The following is a 10,000-nucleotide window of genomic DNA, read 5'->3' as shown; positions in this document are numbered from 1 at the left end:
ATTCATGACATGTCTGGCTAGAGCATTTGTTGGAAGCTGTTTCTGTATGCCATACAAATGCTCTCTAATTCTAAACTTGAACTTTCTGTCTGTTTTTTTTTGTCTGTGACTGATGGTAATGTGTTTTATCCGTGTTTTTGAATATTGACAATGCTTTGTATCTGTGTTTATGAATGCTGGTAATGTTTTTATCCATGATTATGAATGCTGGTTTTGTGTTTTATCTGTTTATAAATGCTGATCATGTGTTGTTTCTGTGTTTATAAATGCTGATCATGTGTTGTATCTGTGCTTATGAATGCTGGTAAAGTCTTTTATCCATGTTTATGAATGCTGGTTTTGTGTTTTATCTGTGTTTATAAATGCTAATCATATATTGTATCTGTGTTTATGAATGTTGGTAGAGTCTTTTATCCATGTTTGTGAATGTTGGTTATGTATTTTGTCAGGGTTTATGAATGTGTATGTGAATGCTGGTTATGTAGTTTGTCAGTGTTTATGAATGGGTATGTGAATGCTGGTTATGTAGTTTGTCAGTGTTTATGAATGTGTATGTTTTTGTCAAGATTAGTGTACTCCAAGGGGTAAAAGAGTTTCTCCTTTTCCCCAGTAATTTATGATCTCAAAATAGTTACATGAAAGTAGCATGGAGTGTTTTGGGGGCTTTTTGTCTAAATGATTTTGACGGTGTGGAGGTTTTCTTTTTCGATACATCAGTTTTAAGTATTGTGTGACTGAAATAATTGATATAGAGTGTGTGAGTGTCTGAGTGTCTGAGTGTGTGGTCTGTGTATGTGGTGTGTGGTCTGTAGTGTCTGTGTGTCTGTGTCTGTGTCTGTGTGTCTCTGTGTGTCTTTGTGTCTGTGTGTCTGTGTCAGTGTCTGTGTGTCTGTGTGTGTGTGTGTGTGGGGGTGTGGGTGGGTGTGGGTGTGTGTGTGTGTGTGTGTGTGTGTCTGTGTCTGTGTGTGTGTGATATGGGTTTATCTCTGAAGACTGACTTTTTGGACAGTCAAACTTCATATTGAAATGCATAAAAAAACAAAGTCTGTTTGCAAGGGGTGGTAGTGCAATTCCTCTGCGCACTCCCATTTGAGGGTATGTAACCCCACACTCCCTGTAAATTATATATACCAACCTATGTTGAGTATAAGATGGGAAATGAGTGGTTTGGATTCAGATCAGGATGAAGCACAACTGACTCTATGTTTGTAGAGAGACAGATAATTGAGAAGAAGCTATTGATGATGAAAGAATCCAACTTGGCATTTCTAGACTTTGAGAAAGCATATGACAATGACCCAAGAAAGCTGATAGGGGCAGTCCTTAGGCAATTTGAAGACCCAGAAACATTGGTAGAATTAGTATAGGTTATGCACAAGGACCCAATGACTCACCTACAAACAGTGTTAGGTCTCACAGAAGGGTTCCCAGTTAGATTGGGTGTGCATCAGGGGCCAGCACTGAACCCAACCCACTGCTGTTTATATGTTCATAGGTAAGTACTAGGTTAGTTGCCCTTTTGCACCATTTTAAGACTAGCCAATTCCCCCCAAAGGTGTGAATCAAAACCCTGTAGCTTATGTCTTGTGAGATAAACACCTTAACTATTATGCCAGATCTATTTTCAGCCATCAAATTAATATTACAGAAAATGGCTGTACATCGAACGTTACTCATCAAAGTTTACTTTTAATAAACAGGCATATCTTCAAAATAAATTCATTGAATGGCCATAGTTGGCCAACATAAAGGAACCGTGACCTACTAGTTACTTACCAGTAACTTAGCTATAGCGGAACCTGCCCTTTCCCTAATTTAGTGCGACCTTGGAGAGAACATTAATTCGATGGTTGAACATAGACCCATTATGCCAACCCCTAACTGTTCATACGAGTGATGGGCTACATTAGCAAACAGGTCAGAGGGGACAGAACAAGCTGATGAATGAAGATGATGTGGCATTACAGGCAGACTATGAGCAAGAACGTCAGCAAAGAATAAAGAAATAGAATGCAAAACTGAAGATACATGGAGTGAAACTAACACAGATAAGACAGTGGTAATGGCAGCAAACTGGGGAAATCAGAAGAAGCTGAGAATTTTATTTATTTTTATTTTACATTTGTTAACTGGGGGTGTCTGACTGAGCCGAAAAAGCCCTTTTTCAGCAGAGGCCTGGGAGAGAAAAGCTCCACAAAGAAAAATTACAGACACATTTAGTTATTTAGACATGATCAGTATACACACAAATTACAAGAGACATGTTTTACAGCGGTATGTGGCACATAAACAGTTACAGTGGAGAGAACAAACAAAAAAATATTAATTTTAAAAATAAAGGTAATTAATAGATTTGTGGTGTACAGCTGAAATTTGGAACATAGGTAGAATACATACATAGTACACAGGTACAGTACATACATTGTAGATTAGCCAGTGTTTGTGAGTAAGACTGAAAACTATTATCAAGTGCTCTAGATTTAATATGTATATGAATTGAGATAGATGTGAAGATAGTGGAACAGGTAAATAGCTTCAGGTATCTGGGCGGAGTGGTTGAGGAGAAGGGAAGTCTGAATGAAGACGTCACATCTAGAATCATAGGGGCTACAGCCAACTGGCATACAGTGTCAGGTGTAGTCTATGACAGAAGAATGCCAAAGAAGCTGAAAAGTAAAGTGTATAAAACAGTGTTGCAACCAATACTACTGTATGGTGCAGAAACCCGGACGGGAAAGTCAGAGCAGTTGAGGAAGACAGAGATGATGGAGATGAAGTACCTGAGACAGGTGGTAAAATGCACACTTGGGATACGCAAAGAAATGAGGACATTAGAGCAAAAGCCAAAGTAGCTCCAATTGCATAGAAGGTCAAAGAGAACAGATTATGGTGGTTCAGCCACATGTGCAGAAAAGCAGGAGACAATCTGGTGAAGAAGATTTCTGACAGACAGGGAGAAGGCAAGAGGAGATGGATGTGAGAGAAGACCTCAACAGTCAAGCATGAGTGTTGAAGAAAGTAGGAGGGTGACATTGAATCAAGAGAGATGGTGATAGTTGACATGACACTCTGACTCCCTGTAGAAAATGAAAAAGGAGGTTGATGATGATAAGGATGAAGAACTCAGATTGTACAACAGTAGGGAAAAGGGCAAATTCTCCAATCTCAATACAAACACTGTGCCTTTTTGGAAAGTTATTGGCATGGTCTTGACCACAGGGAGTTTGACTTTCCAAAAAGCTGATCTGATAAAAAACCATAACTAAATAAATAAATAAATATATATATATATATATATATATATATATATATATATATATATATATATATATAAAAACAATAAAAGTAAACTGAATACCATTTATGTCAATGTGAATAATGCTGAAACATTTTGATCGACGTTATGCACATCAATACCCTACAATGCATGCACAGAGAATTAATCTCAACACATGAAAAACTTAAACAAAAAACACAAAAAGCCCCTCCTAATTATATATGCTAACTCCGAGATCGCAATGTCCCCAAGGAAAAGGGTATATTCCCCTTCCCTTGGATTGTCAATCTCACATGCCTGTCGATCATCTATTTAGTCGACCAAATTGTGTTGATTAAACAGATGGTGACCAAAGCACCATTTGACAAAGTTACTGGGATATATATATATATATATATATATATATATATATATATATATATATATAAAATGTATGCATATATCTTCAGGGTTTATTGCAGTTTGAACACACTACATCAAAATATGGCTTGAAAAATCTGATATGACTCACTACTGCAATGAAATTCAGGGACATGCTTTAAATTTCCCTGCAGGGAGGAGTAGGGGTGCAAGCTTAACACTCCTCCAATTTTCACCATCTCCAGTGCATTGCTAGATTGTGAATCAATCTAAAAATGTTGTCACTCCATGATTCGAGGAATAATGGCTGGATGAATATGTTATCATATATACGTGTGTGTGTGTGTGTGTGTGTGTGTGTGTGTGTGTGTGTGTGTGTGTGTGTGTGTGTGTGTGTGTGTGTGTGTGTGTGTGTGTGTGTGTGTGTGTGTGTGTGTGTATATATATATATGTGTGTGTGTGTGTGTGTATATATATATATATATATATATATATATATATATATATATATACATGTGTGTGTGTGTGTGTGTGTGTGTGTGTGTGTGTGTGTGTGTGTGTGTGTGTGTGTGTGTGTGTGTGTGTGTATGTGTGTGTGTGTGTGTGTGTGTGTGTGTGTGTGTGTGTGTGTGTGTGTGTATATATATATATATATGTGTGTGTGTGTGTGTGTGTGTGTGTGTGTGTGTGTGTGTGTGTGTGTGTGTGTGTGTGTGTGTGTATATATATATATATATATATATATATATATATATATATATACGTGTGTGTGTGTGTGTGTGTGTATGTGTGTGTGTGTGTGTGTGTGTGTGTGTATATATATATATATATATATATATATATATATATATATATATACATGTGTGTGTGTGTGTGTATGTATATATATATATATATATATATATATATATATATATATATATATATATATATATATGCGTGCTGTTGTGCTTGTGCAAGTGTGTGTGTGTGGGTGTATGTGTATACATATATACATGTGTGTGTGTGTGTGTGTGTGTGTGTGTGTGTGTGTGTGTGTGTGTATATATATATATATATATATGTCACAACTCATAAGTGGTGCATGTATCCATTACTGTGCAAGGATTCAAAGTACAACACCAACAACAAAAAGAAGTATCCAGCACTGGTATAAACATCTCTCTAAAGTCCACTGTAGTGCAACATAATACAAAGAGAGTCCATTCCCATTGTAAATTGTCTCAAAATGCTGTTATGAAACAGAAAATGTAGTCAGAAACATCCTTTTAAACTTCCCAATAAATGTAAACAGTCTTCAGAGTACTTGCTGTTTTCAGTTAGTTCAGCATGAAATAATGTATCCAGAACAAAGTTTACATTTATTGGAAATTTAAAAGGAAGCTTCTGGATACATTATTTTATGCTGAGTTAACTGCTTGAAAGCAGTACGTACTCTGAAGACTGTTTACATTTATTGGGAAGTTTAAAAGGACGTTTTTGGCTACATTTTCTGTTTGATAAGTTAGCATTTTGAGACTATTTACAATGGGAATGGACTCTCTTTATTTATTTATTTATTTTACATTTGTTGACCTGGAGTGTCCGGCTGAGCTACTGCCCTTTTTCAGCCGAGGCTCGGGGAGAAAAGCTCCAATGATATACAATGCAATAAAAAATAGCAATACAGATACATTTCAATAAAAATAGCAATAGAGAAATTTGGTAGTTAAAATACGTAAACTACATACATGTATATTGTTAGGAAAGTAAAAAATGATGATCCCAACAGTCGACCAGGAACATACCAACTTTATTCACCACAGAGAAATCCTGTGACTAAGCGCTTTCGCCATTAATATGGCTTCATCAGAGTCAAAGGATACACAATAAAACAATCAAATAAATAGTTGAAACAATCAATTAATCAAATAATCAACCAATCATAAACAATATAATAAATTGCAGTAACCTGCAATTGTAAGGTGCCTAATGCAAATCACTTCATATTCATCATATAAAAACACATCTATTATGACATATACAATAACTAAGTAGCATATTAACATAAATAGCACAAGCATAATGTTAAATAACAAAATTGTAGTCACCTGAATTGGAACTCATTATATTTATTATTTTGTTATGCATAAAAAATAATGATAAATGAGTAATGATGATAAAAATAAAAACAAAAAAATATATAAAAATACTAATATACAACTTCTAATAAAAAATTCACATTAATCTCATAAACAGTTTTTCATATATTGAAAAAAGAACATTATTTCCAAGATAAATTTTCACGAGACCGCCCACAGGGTATCAAAGACTAAATCAAATACGCAGTGAGCATCTTAGCCAGTAACCTAAACTAAATTAGATCTCTGCTTTAAAACAGGCATAAGTGAAATTCCTTCATTTAATCCCAGTGGTTGCATGGCATTAAGCCTGAGTTGCCACCTGAGTTCCTTATTTTCAACCTGGAGCCTATCATCACTACCCCTACAGCTTGGTACAACATGATCAATGACAAAGAAAATACATTTCTTGAAGTCAGAACAAACAATACTGTGGCCAAATAGTGCATTGTGTCCATCCTTTCTTTTAATGGCCCTCAAATGTTCCCCTATTCTGTCCTTTAGCTTACGGACCGCTTTCCCCGCGTAGAAGGTGTGGCAACTGACACATGTAGCCACATAAACCAACATTGTGGTGTTGCAGCTACATCTACCTGGGCATGACAGGGCATAGTCGTGTCCATGAATTGCCACAAAAGGCCCATCTTTAATATAAAGACAGAAGCTACATGCCCCACACTTGACCATCAATGATTTGTACCATCTGTAGTTGTTGTTTTCCAAAATGTTTTTAATATTCCCCCTGCAAAATACAACCTTAGGTTGAGCCCCCAACTTTGCCTTGGTATGCTCATCAAAGCATACCTGCCATGACCTTCTGGTCACTTCAATGAGGGGGGGGGGGTACTCAAAAGATTGTATTTTAAAACTAATACATCAGGGTTGTCCCTTTTACAGCCACTCACAATTTTAGTGTCTGATGTTAAAATGGGGGAAAAAGACATGGACCTCTTTAACACCACCTCACGTTTTGTGGACAAAACAAACTTCAGTGGATAACCTCTCTCTAAGAACATCCATACCAGGGTATACATTTCACTCAAAAAGGTTTCATTGTCACTAACCAATCTTGACAACCTCACCATATGACCTTTGATTATGCTTTTTCTCTGATGATATGGGTGACAACTGTTGAAGTGTAATAGAGAATTTGAATGGGTTTTCTTCCTGTGTATGTTACTTTGCAAACCCATATCAGTAATCTTAAGGTGAATGTCAAGATAATCAATTTCTGACTGGTGCCAAGTGCATGTAAATTCAAGAAAGGTACTAGTATTATTCAAATAATCTACAAATATTTTTGCTTCATACTCACTGCCTTTCCCCAAAATTAGGATGTCATCAAGAAAACAATTGTACATCAAAATATTTTGCATAAAAATGTGCAGGAAAAATACTCTCTGTGGTGAATAAAGTTGGTGTGTTCCTGGTCAACTGTTGGGATCGTCATTTTTTACTTTCCTAGTTATTTTTCCCTGTTTGGGATTTGTTTAGTAAGTTAGTTTGACTGTACTATAAAAGGTAGGTAATAATCAGGGAGGGTGAGTACAATGGCAAAACCAGTGTTTTTTAAAGTGGTCTTTGGTTGCTAGCTTAAATTGTTTGGGATGAGTCAGGGTCCTTATTTCTAGTGGGAGTTTGTTCCATGCAATATAGGGATGGTAGCTAAACAAGTTGCACCCTGTGTTGGATTTGGGTTTATGAATTTTTTAGAAGATCTTGGGTTGAAATGAGAGAAGATAGACTTGGGTAGAAATCAGGCTGATATAGGATGGAGTGCATGATTTGGAGTTGAGATTGTAGGAACAAGTGAGGTAACTCGGGCCAGTTCAGGTATTTTAGGAAGAGACAATGGTGAGATTTATATGTTTGTTGAGCTGCAAATCTAGCTATTTTGTGGTAGGTTGATTTTAATTTGGTAAGTAGGGAGAAGTTCAGATTTGTTAATATGTGGGAACAATAGGTTAAGCATGGTAGGAGGTAGGCATGGGTAAGAGAAATCCTAACTACAGTAGTGAGGAATTTTTTCCTGTCCAGTAGTCTTAGCTTTTGGTGTTTTTTGTTTGATACAGTTGTTAATGTGAAGATCGAATTTTAGTTGGTCGTCAATGGTAATGCCAAAGAGTTTTGTGCTAGTTTTGACTTCTTTAGGAGTATTGTTTAGGGACCTTATGGAGAAGGAAAGTTTAATATGGTTTGCAGATTTGGGTAAAAAGAGTAGTAATTTTGTTTTCTTAGGGTTGAGGATGAGATGATTATTAGTAATCCATGTCTGTACTGAGTTGAAAGATGTCTGGTATTTGTTAATAGTTCTAAGGGGAATTAGTTATGACTGTAGAGTCATCTGCGTATTGGACAATGTTAGACTGAGGACAAGAGGAGTGAAGTGAGTTGGTGAAGATATTAAAGAGTAGAGGTCCAATAATGGAACATTGAGGAACACCAGTTCTTACTGAAAGAGGGGAAGATAGTGCTGAGTCCCATTGTACTGACTGCAGCCTATCAGAGAGATAGCTAGAGAAATGATAGTAGAGCTGTGGGTGTACTATGCTTGGGATGGAAGCCATGCTGTGTTGGAGTGAGAAGTTTTTCTTGTAAGAGATAATGTGTAACTTGCTTGTGTATACATTTCTCAAGGATTTTGGAGAGAGGGGAGAGGATAGAGATAGGGCTGAAATTAGATATTTCAGTGGAGTTACCTCCTTTATGAATAGAAAGAGTGTAAAACTGTTTCCAGATAGAAGGAAGTTTAGACTCAGAGATGGTGGAATTGATTAGTATAGATACAAGCATAGCAAGGGAGTGTGCAGCAATCTGGAGAAAGTAAGAAGGAATATTTTCTGCTGATGCAGACCATGGTTTGAGGTTTGAAAGTAGCGTTCTGATATAGTCAGTGGAGACAGGTTTGAGAGAGAAGGGGTTTACTGAGATAGTGGTTGAGGGGTGTATAGGGAGGTTTGAAGTGTTGTTGCTTGAGAAGTAGGGTTTAAATAGTTTGGAAATTGATGTGATAAAGTAGGTGTTGAAGGTATTGGCAGTTTCTTCAGGTGACTTGCAAGGAGATGGGTTTGGTGAAGTTGGGTTACTTGGATGTAATATTTGGTTTATAACATTCTAGATTTTTTTGGATCAGATTTTAATATTTTTGGGGGATTATAATAAAAGTCTTTTTAGTCTTTGTTATTTTTTTTTTTGTGATTTCTAAGTTCTTTATACTTTAGGAGGTCAGCTGGAAGTTTGATTAGTGTCCATGTTTTCCATGCCCTATCTCTGGATTTCATAACGGTATGGGTGGTTTTAGTTAGTCAGGGTGAAATGTTTGCCTTTAATCTAACTTTTCTCGGTGGGGCTAGAGAATTTAAAATATTTAGGAAAGTTGAGTTGAAGGCATTTACTGCTTCACTGAGTAAGGAAATTCCAGTTAATTATAGAGAGGAGGGTTTTAAAAGTGTCAGGGTTAAAGGTTGAAAGTTTGCGGCAGGTGATAAGCCGGTGTGGTTTGGGGATGTGGGTGATGTATCATAGCACTTTTATAGGTGAGTGGTCACTCAGGGCATCAGGTAGAGTTTCAGGGCTATGGTATTTGCAGGGGTTAGAAACAAGTATCCAATCTATCAAGGACCCTGAGGAATGAGAGCTATTAGCAGAGTCTATATTACATATCCGAACGCTTAAATGTTTGAATCGCTAAAGATCGACCTTTAGCAATCGAACATTTAAATTTTCGAATATGAATAAAAATTAAAAGAAAAAAAAAACAAAAGGAAAAAAAAAACTAAAGGGTGTAAGCAGGGGGGCAAGCTGTGCCCCCCACACACCCCCGCTACTTAAATAATCCAACTCCAAGATCACGCTACAGTGTAGGGAATAGGAAATTTCCCATTTCCGCACTGTAGCACACTGAAGTGCGATCTCGGAGTTGGTATATTTAAGTAGCGGGGGGTGTGGGTGGTGCAGGGGGGAGTGCCCCCTGCTTAAACCCTTTCCTTTTTCTCTTTTTTTATTGTTTTCTTACATATTCCAACATTTGACTGTTCAATCGCTAAAGGTCAATCTTTAGCGATTCGAACATTTAAATGTTTGGATATGTAATATAGACCCATGAGTATGGGTAGGTTTGGAGATTAGTTGTGTAAATCCATGGAGGTTTATGAGTTGTGGATGGTTTGGATTATTAAGGTTATGCCAATTAATGTTTACGTCCCCAAGAAGGATAGTTTCATTAGGGAAAATTAGGGATATA

The sequence above is a fragment of the Protopterus annectens genome, chromosome 14.part0, assembly GCF_019279795.1.
Source record: "Protopterus annectens isolate FY-2018-M chromosome 14.part0, PAN1.0, whole genome shotgun sequence".
Lineage (NCBI taxonomy): Eukaryota > Metazoa > Chordata > Ceratodontiformes > Protopteridae > Protopterus > Protopterus annectens.
The sequence above is the reverse complement of the archived record's forward strand: the minus strand, read 5'-3'. Positions refer to the sequence as shown.